At 48.7% G+C, this 19,295-nt stretch overlaps 1 protein-coding gene across 3 annotated transcripts in view; it reads left to right on the top strand.

The window, feature by feature from the left end:
* The first annotated feature begins 8,601 nt into the window (after positions 1-8,601).
* The window catches only part of PPP6R2 (protein phosphatase 6 regulatory subunit 2), an 84,535-nt gene continuing 73,841 nt past the window's right edge, over positions 8,602-19,295 (top strand). For all 3 annotated transcript variants that reach the window (XM_045087559.1, XM_045087560.1, XM_045087561.1), the window contains exon 1: positions 8,602-8,832. The gene's annotated coding sequence lies outside the window, so the exon portion shown is untranslated. The remainder of the gene's footprint in view (positions 8,833-19,295) is intronic.

Raw genomic sequence — 19,295 nt, 5'->3', positions numbered from 1 at the left:
CGGCTGCGAGGTCGGACTGAGCCCGCCCAGGCCGGAGCCTCAGCCTGCGCGTGCTCGCGGCCTCTCCGCAGGAGCGACCTGGTGCGGAGTCCGGCGGCCTCGGCTGCGTGCTGCTCCGAATGCATGCCTCCCGGGTCACCGGCCATGGACAGGACGCCAATGAGACCGACTAGTCGCTGACTGCCTTGGTCGGCAAGTGATGTACGTGTCGCTACAGAAAGTCCCAGGGCGGGGCGCCTGGGTGGCTCAGTGGGTTAAGCCGCTGCCTTCGGCTCAGGTCATGATCTCAGGGTCCTGGGATCGAGTCCCGCATCGGGCTCTCTGCTCAGCGGGGAGCCTGCTTCCCTCTCTCCCTCTCTCTCTGCCTGCCTCTCCATCTACTTGTGATTTCTCTCTGTCAAATAAATAAATAAAATCTTTAAAAAAAAAAAAAAAAAAAAACCTGTTTAAAAAAAAAAAAAAAAAAAAAAAGAAAGTCCCAGGGCCCAGGCTAGTCACTGGGACCCAGCTAAAAGCATGGAGAATGAAGGACGTGGATGTTCGATGAGCCACAGAATTAGCCTTTACAGTGATCACAAGTCGTTGAGCTGAAGATGCCATCATCTTATCAGGATAGAGAAAATGCTACCATTCACACAGGGATGTGCTGTCATGTTTTTCAAGCGTCCTATTATAAAATGTTCAAATCCGCAGAAAAGATAAATTCACTGTACCACGACCATCTGTTTACCTACTACCTGGAATCGTTATCAGTAATTAATACTTTGTTTTGTCAGCTTTCTTTATCTTTACATCTGCTCTTTTCCTGTCTCCATCAATCCATCTTATTTTTAAATTAATTTCAAAGACGGTTGTAAACATCAATGATCTCACCCCTAAATACTGCAGTATGTACATTATTAACTAAGACTTAAAAAAAAAAAAGATTTTAAGATAGAGCAAGAGTGGAGGAGCATGAGCATGGGGGAGGAGAAGAGGCAGAAGGAGGAGCAGGCTCTCGACTGAGCAGGGAGCCCAGTGCGGGGCTCCATCCCAGGACCTCGGGATCATGACCCCAGCCAAAGGCAGAGGCTTAAGGACTGAGTCACCCAGGCACCCCTAATGTTAATCTTCTAACCATGACATGGCCGTGACATTTCACTCTGTTTATTTAGATCTTCTCTAATTTTTCTTAGCAATGTTTTTATTGGTTGGAAATTGGGGGATCACACACCCAGGTGTGCTAATTTGCTAGGAGGGCTCAGAGGACTCAGCACGTACCATTCTTATTGTTACATTATATCATTATTATCGCAAAAGGATACAAAATAAAATCAGCAAAGAGAAAAGACTCTTGGGAGGCAAAGTTTGAGGGACCAGCCTCCAGCCTCCAGGGTCCTCTTTCAGTGAAGTCCAAGAAGAGGCACTTAAATGTCTCAATGAGTTGTGAGAAGGGTGTGAAACATTGCCAACCAGGGAAGTTAATCAGATACCCTTATCAGGAGTTCATGTTTCTTTCCTAAGGCTGCTGCAACAAACTGATACAAACGAGGTGGCTTAAAACAACAGAGATGTGTCCTGTTGCAATTTGGGAGGCAGAAGTCAGAAATCCAAGTGTGGGTTAAGCCTCTGCCTTCCCGCCCCCGCCCACGCATCAGACTCTGCTCAGCAGAGAGCCTTCTTCCCCCTCCCCCTCTGCCTGCCTCTCTGCCTACTTGTGATTCTCTCTCTCTTTGAAATAAATAAATAAAATCTAAAAAAAAAAGACACTTGTGTTCGTATTTAGTGCTGCCACCCTCCCCCCCCATCGACAATGATCTTTCTCAGGATCCTTAATTACATCTGCAAAGCCCCCTTTCCCATAACTCGCAATGACAGGTTTGGGGTGAATATATTTTTAAGGCAAGGAGCACCATTCAGCTCACTACAGGGCTGGTCAGATAGGCCGTCTCTGCCTTGTGCCCTCCCAAATTCCAGATACCCAGGAAGAAAACAGGTAGTTGGTATAAATCACATTGTTTGTACAGTTTATACATTATGAGCCACTCTGATCACTTCCTGGAGTGCTGGGAGCCCTCCTGAAATCCAGGTTCCCGAGTGCCTGCCAAGGGTCAAGGTAGTAAGCACAGGTTTTCTGAGGATAAGCAGTTAGCCCGCTGCTTCAGCTCTTTTCTCTGTGTACTTCTTTTGTTATATTTATTCCTAAGAACTTTATTCATTTTGAAACAATTATAAATAGATTTTTTTTCTTTTTTCCCCAAGTATGCAGTATTGTATTAGTTTCAGGTATACAGTAGTGATACAACAACCCTGTATATTAGTCAGCACCTGTCACAGTAAGTGCACTCTTAGTCCCAATCACCTATTTCATCCATCTGCTCACCCACACTTCTGTGAATGGAATTTTTTTCCTGAAAATTTTCAGGGACACCTGGGTGCTCAGTCAGTTAAGCGTCCAGCTCTTGGTTTTGGCTCAGGTCATGATCTCAGGGTCCTGGGATGGAGCCCCACAGTAGGCTCTGCACTCAGTGGGGAGAGGCTGCTTCTCCCTCTCCCTCTGTTCCTTCCCCACCCCTGCTCTCTCTCTTTCATAAATAAACAAAAAATATTTTTAAAAGATTTTATTTATTCATTTGAGAGAAAAACACACACACAGAGCATGGGCAGAGAGAGAAGCAGACTCCCCAGAGAGGCAGGCAGAGAGAGGAAGGGAAGCAGGCTCCCCGCTGAGCAGAGAGCCCGATGCGGGGCTGGATCCCAGGAGCCTGGGATCATGACCCGAGCCGAAGGCAGAGGCCCCAACCCACTGAGCCACCCAGGCACCCCCCTAAATAAAAAATCTTTAAAAAATTTTTTTTCATGGCTATCTGGGTGACTCAATTGTTTGATCATCTGCCCTCAGCTTGGATCATGATCTCAGGGTGCTGAGATAGAGCCTGCTTCTCCCTCTTCCCTGAGGTCAGTGAGGTGCTAGTTGACGAGTTTCCCTTGAGGGCAGACCTTGGTAAGAAGAACAGAGTGCTGGGGTGCCTGGGTGGCTCAGTGGCTTAAGCCTCTGCTTTTGGCTTAGGTCATGATCTCAGGGTCCTGGGATCGAACCCCGAATCGGGTTCTCTGCTCAGCGAAGAACCTGCTCCCCCACCCCCAACCTACCTGCCTCTCTGCCTACTTGTGATCTCTCTCTCTCTCTGTGTCAAATAAATAAATAAAATCTGAAAAAAAAAAAAAGTAGAAGAACAGAATGCTCTGGCCCCTTTCGAAATGACTCTTGGCTCCTCCCCCAGCAGGAAGCCCGAGGGCATTTTCTCTGATATTTACTGTGGGAACCTGGCCAAGGTACTAGAGATAAGTCTCACAATATTGTGGGGGCCCTTATGACTGGATCTCCCAAAGTCACTAACTCAGAGTGGACTGTCCACTCTGAGCCTCCGGCCATCCATCTGTCATAGCCCAGGGGCCTCATGCTGGCAGGGCTCCTGGGGAGGTTTCTGCTCATGAATCTTCGCTCTGGCAAGCTGTGATGGCTTCCGTTTACCATTCTGTTCCTCTATTCGTTGGTTTGCTGTGTCCTGCCTCCCTTCTCTTACAGATCCAAGAAGAGCTGCTGGTTTTCATTCTATTAAGCTTTTTACCTGTTAGGATGAGTGGTAACTTCCAAGCTCCTAACATGTACTCTAATGAGGACTGAACTAAAGTAGTAAAAGCAGACAAACTTGCCTCATTTTCAGTCTTAGTGCAAAAGCATTAAATCTTTCACCATTAAGTTTGATGTTAGGTATAGATTTTTCCTAGATATCTTGATGAACTTGAGGAATTTCCTATTTATTCCTTGTTGGTTGAGAGGATTTATTGTGATAGGTATTAACTTTAGTGAAATGCCTTTTCTGCAGCCGTTGTGACAATCCTGTGGTTTTTACCCTCTATTCTGTCAATTGTATATAGCATTAAATGAGTTTTGCACACTAAACTAACGTTGCATTCCGATGGGATAACCCCAATAATCCTGGAAGCAATACTTTTTACATGCAGCTGAAATTGGTTCTTCATCCATTCCTGCTGATTTACATGACCATTGTGTGTCATTTCCTTTCAGCTTGAAGAACTGCTTTTGGTATTTCTGGTAAGGCAGATCTGTCAGCAATGAGTTTTGTTTGCCTGGGAATGTCTTTTTTTTTTTTTCTTTAAGATTTTATTTATTTATTTAACACAGAGAGAGGGAACACAAGCAAGAAGAGCAGGAGAGGGAGAAGCAGACTTTCCACCAAGCAGGAGTCTGACGTGGGGCTCAATCCCAGGACCCTGGGATCATGACCTGAGCCAAAGGCACGTGCTTAACGACTGAGGCATTCAGGCACCCCTCTTTTTTATTTTTTAAAATTTTATTTATTGGGGCACCCGGGTGGCTCAGTCATTGAGTGTCTGCCTTCAGGTTGGGTCATGTTCCCAGTTCCTGGGGTCGAGTCCCACTTCAGGCTCCCTGAAGCAAGCGAGGAGCCTGCTTCTCCCTCTCCCACTCCTCGGGCTTGTGTTCCCTCTCTAGCTTAAAAAAAAAAAAAATTATTTATTTATTTGAAAGAGAGACCCAGCGAGAAAGAAAGAGCATAAGCAGGGGGAGTGGGAGAAGGAGAAGCAGGCTTCCTGTTGAACAAGGAACGCAACACAGAGGGCTTGATCCCAGATCTCAGGATCATGACCTGGGCCAAAGGCAGACGCTTAACGACTGAGCCACCCAGGTGCCCCTGCCTGGGAATGTCTTGATTTCATCTTCATTTTTGAGGGTAGTCTTTCTGGGTATAGAATTTTTTTGTTGGAGGGTTTTACTTTTCCTTTGGCCCTTTGCATAAGCCATTTTATTGCCTTGTGGTCTCCATTGTCTCTGAGGAGATTTCAGCTTTTCTTTTTTTTTTTTAAGACTTTTATTTATTTATTTGACAGAGATCACAAGTAGGAAGAGAGGCAGGCAGGACCCTGAGATCATGACCTGAGCTGGAGGCAGAGGTTTCCGACTGAACCCTCAGGCGCCCCGAGGTTTCTGCTAGTAATTATATCACCCTTACCCTTTACGTGATGGGTCATTTTACTCCTACTGCTTTCACAGTTTTCTGTCTTTGATGTGCAGGAATGTGGTGATGGTGTGTAGAGGTGTGACTTGCTCTGTGTTTCTCTCTTGTGGGTCTGTGGGGCAGTGGTCTTATGATGTCCTGGCTTCTGCCTGGCACACTGTGGGGGTCCTTAGGGACCCTAACCCTAACCACAGTCCCTCCTGTTCTGATGGTGCTCCAGAAGCAGTGGTCATTTTATTTAAGATTTCATCTTTAATGGGCACCTGGGTGGCTCAGTAAGTTAAGCAACTGCCTTTGGCTCAGGTAATGATCTCAGGGTCCTGGGACCAGGTCCTGTGTTGGGGGAGGGGTCCATGCTCAGCTGGGGGTGTGCTTCTCCCTCCACCTGCCTCTCTGTCTCTGACAAATGAAATAAGTAAAATCTTTGAAAAAAAGGAGCCTACCGCATCTTGTGACACCGACAGAAACAAGGATCTGGCGGCCGCACGTATTTTCTCTAGCTTGTCCAGTGCTTCCTTGTCTCCACTCATCATTTTCTTCTCTCTCCTTTCCAGTTTTTAAAATATACAGGCGGCCAGAGGTTAATTTTATCATTTTGCTTTAACACACGGACAGGATCTGACGAGCAGCGAACGCGGCCAGTCACAGATTCGGTGACAGTTGTGGCTGCACATGCACTCATTTGCAATGCTCACTCTCCACTCCCGATAGGGATAGATGTATCTTGTCAGGCAAAAACATAGCGTCGCTTTGTCGTTGAGTGGAAGTTCAAATGTGTTAGAAAGGGCCAAACGGAAACCGACTGTCCAGAGGGCAGACTCTACCTGTCTTCCATTCATGCTTCAGCTCCACACCCATCTGTGCCTAGCTGCTCTGTGAGAACGGAGCTGGGTCCTGGAAGCCCCTTTCTTCTGGATTTGGCAAGATGGTAAGCTCTGCCCGTTGAGTGTTAGAGGGACTTCCCGGTTAGGCTGTGTGTCCTTTCTCCTCCACAGCAGCTAGAGGCACATGTGAGAGATTTGCAGTGATTTGCCAGGGGCTTCCCCAGAAGTGTCAGCATCAGTCCTGAGGGCAGATTCTCGGGGAGTCCCACAGACAACCTCAGCAGAAGGCTTTCCGGGCCTAGCTGGCCTGCGCCTTGTGGGGTGTATTCCTGTCCGTCAGCCTCTGCTCATATCATGGCTATCCCTGGACAACCCAGGGAATGTGACTGTTGTCCACCGGGATGCAGTCACACAATTCAGCAACACAGAATGTATTCCCACCTTGGGGAGGGGACCTCCCTTTCAAGTTATGTCCTTTTTTGAATATAGAGTTCTCTGTACTCCTTTATAATTAATTCCCTGCTATTGATAATTTTTATATCAGGCTTTCTCTGTTAAAGTCATTGTGTGGTTTCTGTCCCCTTATTGGACCATGACCACTGATACAGAGAGGAAGAAACCAAGCAGGGAAAGGCTATGAGGTATGCGCGTGTGCATGGACATGTGTACGTAGGTATATGAAGGCTTGAGATTTGAAATAGAGAGGTCAGGGGAGCCCTCGCTGAGAAGGCGACAAGGCAGTTGGATCTAGGAGGAAGTTAACAAGGTAGCAATAGCTAGAGGAAAGCATAAGCAAGTGGGCTGTGGCAGGAGGTTATCACAACTGAGCCAAATGAGCAAGGGGCAGAGTAGGGGAAATGGGAAAAGATCACATGGGACCTTGCAAGTAGCAAGGACTTGGCTTTCTGGCTGTGTGAGTGGAAGCTCGGGAAGGGTGTGATGAGCTCGCTTTCACTGGATCTCTGGAGGTGCTGTGCTGATGTAAGAAGGCCTCTAGCAAGAATGTCGGAATAGAAGCAGGGAATTCACTGGGAGGCTGCTGTTGTGAGTCAGGTAAGAGAAACTGGTCTTGGCCCAGTGTGTGGTTGTGGAGAGCTGGCCATATTTAGAAGTGCAGGGATAGAAGTGCTGATAAATCAGTGTGCAATCTAAGAGGAGAAGGGCCCAGGCTGACCCCCAGACATTGTGGCCTGGGCACAGGAAGAACATCAAGATAGACAGAGGGTTATGGGCACTCCCACAGGAGAAAAACCAGTGGGAACATTTGTAGCATCTGGCTCCCTGCCCCTGAGCCCCCATTCTGCAGCTCAATCCATGGCACTGCCAACGTCTGCCCTAAGGGGCCTTCACTGCTGGATGTGCAGGGCGCCGCTCTTCTTGCTTGTAGGGCCATTTATTTTTTCCCCTTTTTTAAAAGATTTTATTTATTCTTTTACGAGAGAGTGAGTAGGAGGGAGAGGGAGAGAGAATCTGAAGCAGACTCCGCACTGAGTGCAGACACAAGGCTCAACCCACAGCCACCAGATCGCTGCCTGAGCCCAAACCAAGAGCTCGATGCTCAACCCGCTGAGCCTCCCCGGCTCCCAGTGGATGCTTTTTTTAAAACCTAATTCCTGGAAGTTGACCCTACAGAACTTGCCAGACGTCTGCCCTGCAGGATGCAGTGAGAAGTGTTGAAGGGACCCGAGACATCCTGCTCTGAAGCGACCCTGCAGGGCGAGCCCCGAAGGAGGCCGTGCTCCAGCGGCTCTGCGGGCCCCCCTGCGGACAGCGCTCGGCACAGCAACGGCCCAGACGGCTTTCCCCGCGACCCGGAGGATTGGGAGGGGAGGCAGGACCTTGGCTTCGACTTCCCTTAGGTTTCCATTTCCAGCATTTCCCCACGCTCCACGCTGACTCCCGAAATGATAGCTCTCATTTTACTTTATTTCGTTATTGTTTTAAAACAGGTTTTATTTATTTACTTGACAGAGAGCGCGAGAGGGCACCAGCAGGGGGAAGGGCAGAGGGAGCAGCAGACCCCGGCCGAGCAAGGAGCCCCATCGGGACTCGATCCCGGGACCCCGGGACCATGACCCGAGCGGAAGGCAGACGCATCCCCGACCGAGCCCCCGGGGCGCCCCATCCATCGCGCCGTGCAGGTGGGTGTGACGGAGCTCGCGGCGCCGAGCTCACCGCGCGAACCGCCGCGAACCCCCGGGGCGCCGGGGCCAAGGGGCGCGTCCACGGCGGCTGCGCGGGCGCTCGCAGGCCGGCGAGGGAGCAGGACGCAGAGGGCGCCCCGCGGGCACCGTGGCGGCCCGCCGCTCAGGCTGGCCTGGGCCGGGCCCTCCCCAGCGCCGAGGAGCTCCGGACACGGGCCGGGGTGGGGGACGCCCTCGCGCAGGAGGACGCGCGCCCCGGGGTGGCGCCCTCTGGCCGCCTCCGGCCTCGGGAGGGGTGGCTCTGCCCCTGCCGTGGCCCAACCCCAGAGCAAGTTTATGAAGTTCGCTTAGAAACGCGGTCGTGCCTCAGAGCAGCGGGCCACAGGGCCGGGCCGCACGCCTCCGCGCCGCGCTCCCGCCGCCGCCGCGCAACTCCCGCCGCCGCGCAACTGCCGCCCCCGCCGGGCCCCGTCCACGCAGGCGCGCCGCCCCGCCTCCCGGCTCGGCCCCGCCCCGCCCAGCCCCCTGTTTGGCCCCGCCCCGGAGCGCGCCCTCGCGCCAGACACCGCCCCCGGCGTGCGCGCGCGCTCCCGCTGCCGCCGCCATTTTGGAGCGACCCCAGCGCCGCCCGCGGCCCGAGCCGGTCCCGAGCCGCCGGCCGGCCCGCGCCGTGTCCGTGGGCGCCGTGTCCGTGGGCGCCGCGCCCGGCCGGGCCCATGTGCGTGCGGCTAGCTCCAGGTCGCCCGGGCTTCGCCTCCGCCCGCGCCCTGGCCTCCACCCGGGCCTCCGAGGAGCCGCCGCGACGCCCGGCCCGCGGGGCAGGTGAGTGCGGCCGCCCGCCGCGGCTCTTCCCAGCCGGGCCCGCCGCTCCGGCCGCTGCCCCGTCGTGACCGCCCCGCTGTGGGTGCGCCCGTGGCTGTCCGCCCCGTCCCTGTTCCCCCCGTCGGTGTCCCCACCGCACTGCCCCCCTCGGCGGTGCCCCTGGTCAGTGTCCCCGCACGGTGTCCCCGCACGGTGTCCCCCCCGGTGTCCCGCCCCGGTGTCCGCCCCCGCCCCCGCCCCCTCCCCCCGGCCAGCTCCTCCCCGTCCCCGAGGCAGTGTCCGCCTCCACCCCGGGCGGGGGTGCCCTCCCGGCCCTGACCCCCAAGTGCCCTCCTCACCGGCCGCGGCCGGGGCCTCCGCACGGCTCCCGCCCTTCTCCCGCCCGGGAGGGACCCTGACCACTGGGCCGCGCTCCGCACCCGCCGGCGCTACCCTCTCTACCTGTTGCGGCGGGACTGTCCCTCCCCGGTGTCCACGCTCGTCCCTGCCCTGGCCGCTCTCGCTGCTGCCCCTCGGTCTGTGGGGCGCGCAGCTTCCCTTCCGCGGCCTGCCCCGTGTCTCCCTCCGGCCCCATCAGCGCTGCCTTCCCTGGTGCCCGTCGCTGGCCCTGACCTGTCGGGGTCGCCTCCCGCACCCCCAGCCTGCCGCTTGGGGCCCTGTTGGCGTGGTCCACCCCCTTGTTAATGCCTGCTCTGAGCCTGCCGCTGTCACCCCAGCTCCCGCGCTCCTCACTCCCCAGCGGTCCCTGCTCTCCCTGCAGCCCTGCCCCCTGTCCCTCTGCCCACCGGCCTTGTCCCTGCGGCCGTCCCAGCCTGCTGTCACCTGCTCCTGTGGCCTCCCCGACACTCAGCTCTTACCTCTTCCCCACATTCCCTGCTTTCTAGTTCCTCCTGCCTTTGGGCCTTCCAGGCCGGGAGGACCGCGCATGCCATGGCCTGGCCTGGTGGTGGAGCTTCTCCAGGAGCCCAGATGATCGGAGCGTGTGGCCAGGGTGGGCTCTTGGCCTTGCAGCGGAGGAAGGAGAGGTGGGGTGTTGGGTGTGGTGCGGGGGTGCTCAGACCTTGCCGGTCCGCTCAGATGTGTGCAGGCAGAGTGGTGGCCCGTGCGGATGGCCGGGGAGGGCTCAGGGTGCTGTCTAGGCTGCTTGGTGGCACAGATGGGTGCACTGTGGCACCGTTTGCTGAGCTGGGGAAGCAGGGTGTCATTCTGGGTTGGAAAGTGAGGTTTTCCTTTGGCTTGGAGTGGCGGGAGACGTCTGACACTTCCAAGGGTCAAGCAAGAAGCCGTCTGGGCAGAAGAATCTGAAGCCCCTGGAGAGCTCAGGGTGCGGGTAAACAGGACCTCAGCACGGGGTAGTGTGTAAAGTCTTGGTGAGGGCACAGGGCAGCATGTGGCCACTCAGTGTGTGCTGCGGCTCGGAATGCTTTGTATGAATTCCTTAATCCTCGCAGGACCTCGGGGGTATGGGAACTGTTACCACCCATTTTACAGATGAGAAAACAGGTGTACAGCCAAGAGATGATTGACTCCGGATTTACATCTCAGACCGATGACTGAGGCTCCTCCCCTTCCTTTTCCTTTAGGTTAAGGACAAAGGCTAACTTTCAAAACACTGTTTTAAATTTTTGCATTAGAATGGCAGCTGATTATGTACCAAGCATTTCTGTGTACACACATGTGTTGTTCCAATAAAGCTTTATTTAGAAGAAGCTGCAGGCCCTTTTTAAAGCGCATCACATACATCATCTTATTGAATTCTTTTTTTAAACAAAGTGCTTTTCCTTTTTCTATGCTTATATCCTTGTGAGATGCAACAGACATTTTGACGAAAGGGGGTACATGACTTGTGCAGAATTTTCCATGAACCAGAGAGTGAAAAGCAGATCTAAATTTTGTATTTTTTTTTAAGATTTTATTTATTTATTTGACAGTCAGAGATCACAGTAGGCAGAGAGGCAGACAGAGAGAGAGGAGGAAGCAGACTCCCTGCCAAGCAGAGAGCCCGATGTGGGGCTCGATCCCAGGACCTTGGGATTATGACCTGAGCCGAAGGCAGCGGCTTAACCCCCTGACCCACCCAGACGCCCCTAAATTTTGTATTTTGACATCTAAACCAGTAAGCATTTACACTTTTCCCTGCCCCTTCTGTCCATCTCCTAAACATTTACTTCTTAAAACAACTTAATGACGCTGCCTACTTGTGATCTGCCTGTCAAATAAATAAATAAATAAATAAATCTTTTAAAAGGGGGGGGACGCCTGGTTGGCTCAGTGGGTTAAAACCACTTAACGACACAGTTACTGCTGATGTTCCTATTCCTATTTATGTGAAGAAGCTGAGGCACAAGTTAAGGAAAGTGTCCAAGATCACAGTAAATCCAAGGGAGACCCTGGGCTCAGCTCCGCTGGTCAGACTCTAGCAGAGCCTGTGCCTTTCACTCTCGTCCCCTGTGGGTGCCTCCTGCGCGGGAAGTCAGAGCTCTGGAGTGAAAGTCGGGCGATTCCGTCGTGAAGTCAGTCTCATTTGCACCGCATTCCTAAGCATCCTCAGCCATTGACTTTTTGGAAATCCTGTCAAATTTGGGTACAGCAATATCTTAACACAGGATGTCTTTTATTTCTTTATTTTTTTAGCTTTTCATTTCTTTAAAAATTAATACAAGGTTCCTGGATGGCTCAGTCAGTTAAGCATCTGCCTTCCGCTCAGGTCATGATCCCAGGTTTGGGGATTAAGCCCTGAGTTGGGCTTCCTGCTCAGCGAGGGTCTGCTTCTCCTTCTCCCTCTGCCTGCCCCCACGGCCTGTGCTCTCTCTTTCTGCTCTCTCTCAGATAAATAAAATCTTAAAAAAAATACTCCACTAAAAATTACTGAAGAATATTTTACACCCAGTGAAATGTGCAGATCTTAAATATGTTTGCTGAATTTTGAGAGATGTATATACACCCGTGTCTCCATCACTCATGTCAAGATATAGAACATTTCTGTCGTTCCTAAAAGTTTCCTTGTGTCCCTTGAGTTACTGCAACCAACTTCCAAATCAGGCAACCATTGTTCTGATTTCTGATATTACAGATTAATTTTGCAGGTCTTTCGACTTCCTATAAATGAAATAATAAAGTGGATGCTCTTTTGTGTCTTGTCTTTTGCCCAGTGTAATGCTTTTGAGATTTATTTATTTATATATTTATTTACTTGCTTGCTTACTTTTTAAGTAATCTCTGTGTCCAACAGAGATTGAGTCTGTGATGAAGAGCTCCACACTCCACCGACTGAGCTAGTCAGGTGCCCCTTGAGGTTTATTGATTTAAATGCTTGTATCTGGTGGCTCAGTTGGTTAGGCATCTCCCTTCAGCTCAGGTCAAGGTCTCGGGATCCTGGGATCGAGCCCCACATCAGGTTCCCCCCTTAGTGGGAAATCTGCTTATCCCTTTCCCTTTGCCCTTCGAACCTTGCTGGTATGCTCTCTCAAATAAATAAAATCTTTTTTTTTTTTTAAGATTTTATTTATTTAATTTGACAGACATTACAAGTAGGCAGAGAGGCAGGCAGAGAGAGAGGGGGAAGCAGGCTCCCTGCTGAGCAGAGAGCCCGATTCGGGGCTCGATCCCAGGACCCTGGGAATATGACCTGAGCCGAAGGCAGAGGCTTTAACCCACTGAGCCACCCAGGCGCCCCAAGAAACAAAATCTTTAAACAAAAATGCTTGTATCTGTATTTTTTGCTTTTTGAGTAGTATTAATTTGCATGAAAATATATTTTTCTTTTCGTATTGATATTTGGGTTGCTGTCACTTTTTTGGATATTATGACTCAAGTCAAGATTCTTATGCAAGTGTTGTGGATATTTGGTATTTCTTTGGGGTAAATATTTAGGAGTGGAATTGCTGGTTTATAGTATAGATATATGTTTAACTTTTTTAGAAACTGCCAAACCATTTTCCAATCTGGTACCACTTTACATTCCCACCAATAATGTATGGGAGTTCCAGTTTTTCCATATCCACACCAGCCCTTGGTATCGTCAGTCTTTTTTTTTTTTCTAAAGATTTTTTAATTTATTAATTTATTTGAGAGAGAGAGAGAGAGATCACAAGTAGGCAGAGAGGCAGGCAGAGCAAGAGGGGGAAGCAGGCTCCCCACTGAGCAGGGAGCCCGATGCGGGGCTCGATCCCAGGACCCTGAGATCATGACCTGAGCCGAAGGCAGAGGCTTTAACCCATTGAGCCACCCAGGTGCCCCTCGTCAGTCTTTTTAATTTTAGTTATTCAGGTGATAGTGATATCTCATTGTGGTTTAATTTGCATTTTTCTGATGAATGACGGTGAACAACTGTTTGTTTTATTTTTGGTGAATGCTTTTTTAAGATTTTATTTTATTTTAGAGAGTAAGAGCACGTGTGCATGCTCCCAAGTTCATTGGAGGGACGGTCAGAGAAGGAGGGAGAGAGCCAAGCGGACTCCGAGCTGGGCCTGAGCCTGACATGGCGCTCGATCTCATGACCTCAAGATCATGACCTGAGCTGACCTGAGCAGAAATCAAGAGGCAGATGCTTAACTGCTGAGCTACCCAGGTGCCCCTTGGTGGACAACTTTTTATATGCTAATTGGCCCCTTATATTTTTCTTGTGAAGTGTCAGGTTTTTAATCCACCCTTGATTGGATTGCTTTTTAAAGATTTTTATTTATTTAGAGAGCATGCTCTAGTGGGGGGGAGGAGCAGAGGGAGAGGGAGTGAGAGAGTCTTAAGCAGACTTGTTCTGACTGCAGAGTCCTTTGCCGGCTGATCCTGTGACCCTGAGACCCAAGCTGAAACCCAGGAGTGCCAAGGGCCAACAGACAGCCACCCCGATGCCCCAGATTGTTTATTGTTCATTTAGGAGTTAAAGTATATATATGTGCTGATAATGAGTCCTTTATGATTTTGTGTGTGTGTGTTTTTCTGTGTAAGGAGTAAATTTCTAAATATTTTATGGTTTGCCTATTTTTCTTTTTAATTTTATTTACTTTTTTTTTCCCCCCAAGATTCTATTTGTTTCGGAGAGAACGCAAGTATGAGTTGGGGGTTGGGGGCAGAGGGCGAAGCAGTCTCCCTGCTGAGCTGAGAGCCTGATGTGGGGCTCGATCCCAGGACTGTGGAATCAGACCAAAGCCAAAGGCAGACACTTAACCAAATGAGCTGCCCAGCTGTCCTGATTTTATTTACTTCTTAAAAAGTAATCTCTGGGGGCGCCTGGGTGGCTTAGTGGTTTAAGCCTCTGCCTTCAGCTCAGGTCATGATCTCAGGGTCCTGGGATCGAGCCCCACATTGGGCTCTCTGCGCAATGGGGAGCCTGCTTCCTCCTCTCTCTCTGCCTGCCTCTCTGTCTACTTGTGATCTCCATCTGTCAAATAAATAAATAAAATCTTAAAAAAAAGTAATCTCTGCCTACAGGGTGCGTGGGGGGCTCAGTGGGTTGAGCCTCTGCCTTCAGCTTAGGTCATGATCCCAGGGTCCTGGAGTTGAGCCCCACACTGGGCTTTCTGCTCAGCAGGCTATCTGCTTCCTCCTCTCTCTCTCTCTGCCTGCTTGCGATCTTTCTCTGTCAAATAAATAAATAAAATCTTTAAAAAAAAAATATTCTCTGCATCCAACATGGGGCTTGAATTCGTGATCCCGAGATCAAGGGTCATGTGCTGACTGACTGAACCAGCCAGGTATCTCTACTCTGGGTTTTTTTTTTTTTTTTTCTTTAGAGATTTTATTTGTTTATTTGACAGAGATCACAAGTAGGCAGAGAGGGAAGCAGTGGGGAGGGGGTGGAGGGGGAGCAGGCTCCCCGCTGAGCAGGGAGCCCGATGCGGGGCTCCATCCCAGCACCCTGGGATTGTGATCTGAGCCAAAGGCAGATGCTTAATGATTGAGCCACCCAGGCACCTCTGATTATTATTTTTTTTTTCAAATTTCTTTATTTGACAGACAGAGATCACAAGTAGGCAGAGAGGCAGGCAGAGAGAGAGAGAGGAGGAAGCAGGCTCCCCGCTGAGCAGAGAGCCCGATGCGGGGCTCGATCCCAGGACTCTGAGATCATGAGCTGAGCTGAAGGCAGAGGCCCAACCCACCTAGCCACCCAGGTGCCCCCTGATTATTTTTTTAATAATCTCTACACCCAGTGGGGGGCTCATATACAACCCCGAGACTGAGAATTGCGTGTTTCTCTAGCTGAGCTAGCCAGATGTCCTGTCAGTGTTTTTTTTTTTTTTTTTAATGTTTATCGTGTGTCCTAACAGTTTTACATGTACCAGTGCTATGAAAACACTCTTTTTCTTGTTAAGGTTTTATTTATTTGAGAGTGCGAGCACTCACGCAGGGGGAGCTGCAGGCAGAGGGAGAAGCAGAGAACCTGACATGAGGCTCGATTGACCTGAGCTGATGGCAGACACTTAAACAACTGAGCCACCCAGGCGCCCCTCTTTTTCTTTTAAAAAAAACTTATGTATTTGGGAGAGAGAGAACGCGCAAGCGCACAAATGGGAGGAGCAGGGAGAGGGAGAAAGAGTCCCAAGCGGACTCCGTGCTGAGCACAGAGCCCAGTATGGGGCTCCATCTCACAACCCTGAGATCAGGACCTGAGCTGACACTAAGAGTCGGACACTTAACCATACTTAACCAACTGTGCTGCCCAGGCACCTCCCTCTTTTTAACTTTTTTGGTTAAAAAAAATTATTTTTTGAGATTTTATTTTTAAGTAATTTCTACACCCAACAGGGGGCTTGAATTTGAGTGTGAACCCCCAGATCAAGAGTCACACATTCCACTGACTGAACCAGACACCCCTGTAAAAGTTGTATAGTGGGTGGTTTTGTATTTTGATTTGATTCACCTTTTTCTTTTTAACATCTTTATTGAGATTCAGTTGCTATACAATAAACCACACATGTTTAACATGTAATTTGGTAAGTTTTGACATCTGTATACACCTGTGAAATATCACAGTGTAGTGAACGTCTACCATGCCCCACATTCCTCATACCATTTGGGGAGCCCTCAGTCCCACTCTTTCCTGGCTTTCCATCTCCAAGCAAACACTGATCTTTCTGAGTGATCCATCTTTCATTATTACATTATGTTTTTAAAAAAATTTTATCTATTCATTTGACAGAGATCACAAGGAGGCAGAGAGGCAGGGAGAGAGCGGGGGGGGAGGGGAGCAGGCTCCCCGCGGAGCAGAGAGCCCGATGCGGGGCTCCATCCCAGGACCCTGAGATCATGACCTGAACCAAAGGCAGAGGCTTAACCCTCTGAGCCACCAGGTGCCCCTCATTATTTTTTATTTTTTATTTATTTTTATTTTTATTTATTTATTTATTTATTTATTTATTTAAAGATTCTATTTACTTATTTGACAGAGGGAAATCACAAGTAGATGGAGAGGCAGGCAGAGAGAGAGATTGGGAAGCAGGCTCTCTGCTGAGCAGAGAGCCCGATGTGGGACCCGATCCCAGGACTCTGAGATCATGACCCGAGCCGAAGGCAGCAGCCCAACCCACTGAGCCACCCAGGCGCCCCATCCCCTCATTATTTTTTTAATGTGAGCTGAAATCAGGGTAATTCCCTCACCCGCCATGTGGTTTATAAAATCATCTGAGCTTTTTGGGGGAGCCTTTGTTATAAATTAAACATACGTGTGCGGGCTTATTTCTGGGCTTTTTGTTACGTTTTGTTGGTGTATTTTTCTATCCTATGCCAACATCACACTGTCTTAATTATTTTAGTTTAATAGTAAGTCTTGAGATAAGGTAGTGTAAGTCCTCCACCTTTATTCTTCTACAAAGTTGGATTGCCGGCTTTAGAATAAGCTCTTCAGTATGTACAGAAGTTTTGTTAGAAGTTTGGTTGGGATTACATGGATTCTGTACATCCGTGTTAGAACTGAGTGTGAACACAGTCATCTGTTTCCGTTGATTGACATCTCCTTGCATTTTTCTCAGCAGTATCTTACAGATGCACTTTTTTCATTCAGTATATTTGTAGGTATTTGATATTTTTGGTTATTTAAAACATTTATTTAGAATATTTTGTTTATTTGTAAGTAATCTCTGCACCCAGCGTGGGGCTCAGATCCACAGTCCTGAGATCAAGAGTCACAAGCTCCACTGACTGAGCCAGCCAGGTGCCCCATTTTCTATTTTTTACTTAAAAAGGTTTTTTTTTTTTTTTTAAACTTATTTGAGAGAGAAACAGAGTATGGGAGAGGGAGGGGCAAAGGGAGAGGGAGAAGCAGACTTCATGCTGAGCAGGGAGCCCGACACGGGGCTCGATCCCAGGACCTGTGATCATGACCTGAGCCAAAGGCAGACATTCAACCGACTGGGTTAGTCACCCAGTCACCCCCCCATTTTCTACTTTTTAAAGTTATTTGCTGTTAATAAAGTTATTTGTTGTCTTACGTATCCTGCAACATCGCTCAATTCATTTCTCAGTTTTCATACTGGGTTTATATATTCCTTCAGATTTTTCTTCCTGTATAATCATATACAGGGTTATTTAGGATATGAAGGATAGCTCCTTCATTCCTTTGGAGGAAGACAGTTTTACTTTCTTCCAGTTCTGATGCTTTTTATTTCTTTTTCTTGCTTTATTGTACTGGCTGGAACCTCTACTACCGTGTTGAATGGAAGTGGTGGTAGTGGGCCTTCAGTGGTTGAGGATGTTGCTTTCTAGTCCTATTTTGTGGAATGTTTTTCCTTTTTTAATTATGAAAGGGTGTTGGATTTTGTGAAATGTCGTTTCTGCGTCTGTTGAGATGATTTGATTTCTGTCCTTTATCCTGTCAGTATGGTGTGTTGTATTAATTGATTTTCAGGTGTTAAAGTAACTTTTCATTCTTAGGATAAGTTCCCTTGGTGTGGTGTGTAATGCTTTTATATGTGGCTGGATTTGGTTTGCTGGTATTTTGTTGAGGTTTTCTTTATGGGTATTCATAAGAGAGCTATGACTTTCTTTTCACATGATGTCATTGGTTTGGTAATACCAGCCCTTTAGATGAGTCGGGATGTTCTGTCCTTTTTGAAGATCAGTTTTCTATATGGGCTAATTTTCCTTCAGCCTGAAGCACTTCCTTCAGCGTCTCTTATGCTGTGAGTGTGCTGGGGACGGAGCCCCTCAGCTTTTGTCTGGAAAGCTCTTTGTTTTTGTATCATTTTGTGTTACTTGATTTTGCCATGGTGAGTGTACTCTTCCGTCCTCATCCTCTGGTTTCCCCGTCCACCCACCCACCTCCCTTCTGGTGACCCTGTCTGTTCTCTGTAGTGAAGTTGAGAAGCTCTTTATTCTTTGGTTTTGAAGGATATTTTTGCTGAATATAGAATTCTGGGTGGATAGCTTTCTATTTTTCGGTACTTTGAAGACTTTGTGCTGTTGTGTCTTAGCATTTGCTGTTTCTTGTGGGAAGTCTGCTGTCCGTCTTAACCTTTTTTCCTATTGTGTTTGAGGTATTTTAATAAATATTTTTAAAGATTATTTATTTATTTTTAGAGAAAGAGTGTGCATGTGCGTGCGTGGAGTGTGGGGGGCAGAGTGAGAGGGAGAGAGAGAATCTCAAGCAGACTCCCTCCCTCCCATTGAGTGTGGAGCCGATGTTGGGCTCTGCCCCATGACCCTGAAATCATGACCTGAGCCAAAATCAAGAGCCGGCCACCTAACTGACTGAGCCGCTCAGGTGCCCCTACTTCTTATTATAAACACTTTCTTTTTATTAGGATTTTTCCTCTTTTATTTTGACTGTAGTGTTCTAGGTGTGCTTTTGTATTTTTCCTTTTAGGTATTTACTCAGTTTCTTGGATCTATGTGTTGGTATATTTAGTCAAATTGAAACTTTTTGGCCGTTGTCTCTCAAATATTTCTTCTGCCTCATATTCTTTCTCCTTTCCTCTTGGGACCCCAGTGATAATTATTTTAGACTGATGTCCTCCCGTAGGTTTGAATATGTTTGTCCTTTTACTATTCCTTTTTCTGTGTTTACATTTGTATGTCTTCTATTCTGTCTTCACAGTCATTGTTTTTTTTTTTTTGTGCTCATTGTGTTGTTTATTCCATCCAGTAACATTTTATTTTATTTTAATTAATTAATTATTTAAAAAGATTTTATTTATTTATTTGACAGACAGAGATCACAAGCAGGCAGAGAGGCAGCAGAGAGAGAAGGGGAAGCAGTGTCCCCACTGAGCAGAGACCCCAATGCGGGGCTCGATCCCAGGACCCTGAGATCATGACCGGAGGTAAAGGCAGAGGCTTTAACCCACTGAGCCACCCAGGCACCCCATTCAGTAACATTTTAATTTCAGATACTGTATTTTTCAGTCCTAGAACTTCTTTTTTTTGATCAGGTTTGCATTTTTCTGGTAATACTCATTTCTTCTTCACTCCTTCTGATGTTTTCCCTAAATCTTTTAATGTATTTATAATTGCTGTTTTTGTAGTTCTCA

The sequence above is a fragment of the Mustela putorius genome, unplaced genomic scaffold, assembly GCF_011764305.1.
Source record: "Mustela putorius furo isolate JIRA1106 unplaced genomic scaffold, ASM1176430v1.1 tig00001419_pilon_pilon_pilon, whole genome shotgun sequence".
In the NCBI taxonomy this organism is placed as follows: Eukaryota; Metazoa; Chordata; class Mammalia; order Carnivora; family Mustelidae; genus Mustela; species Mustela putorius.
This window is presented reverse-complemented; position numbering and strand designations above follow the sequence as displayed.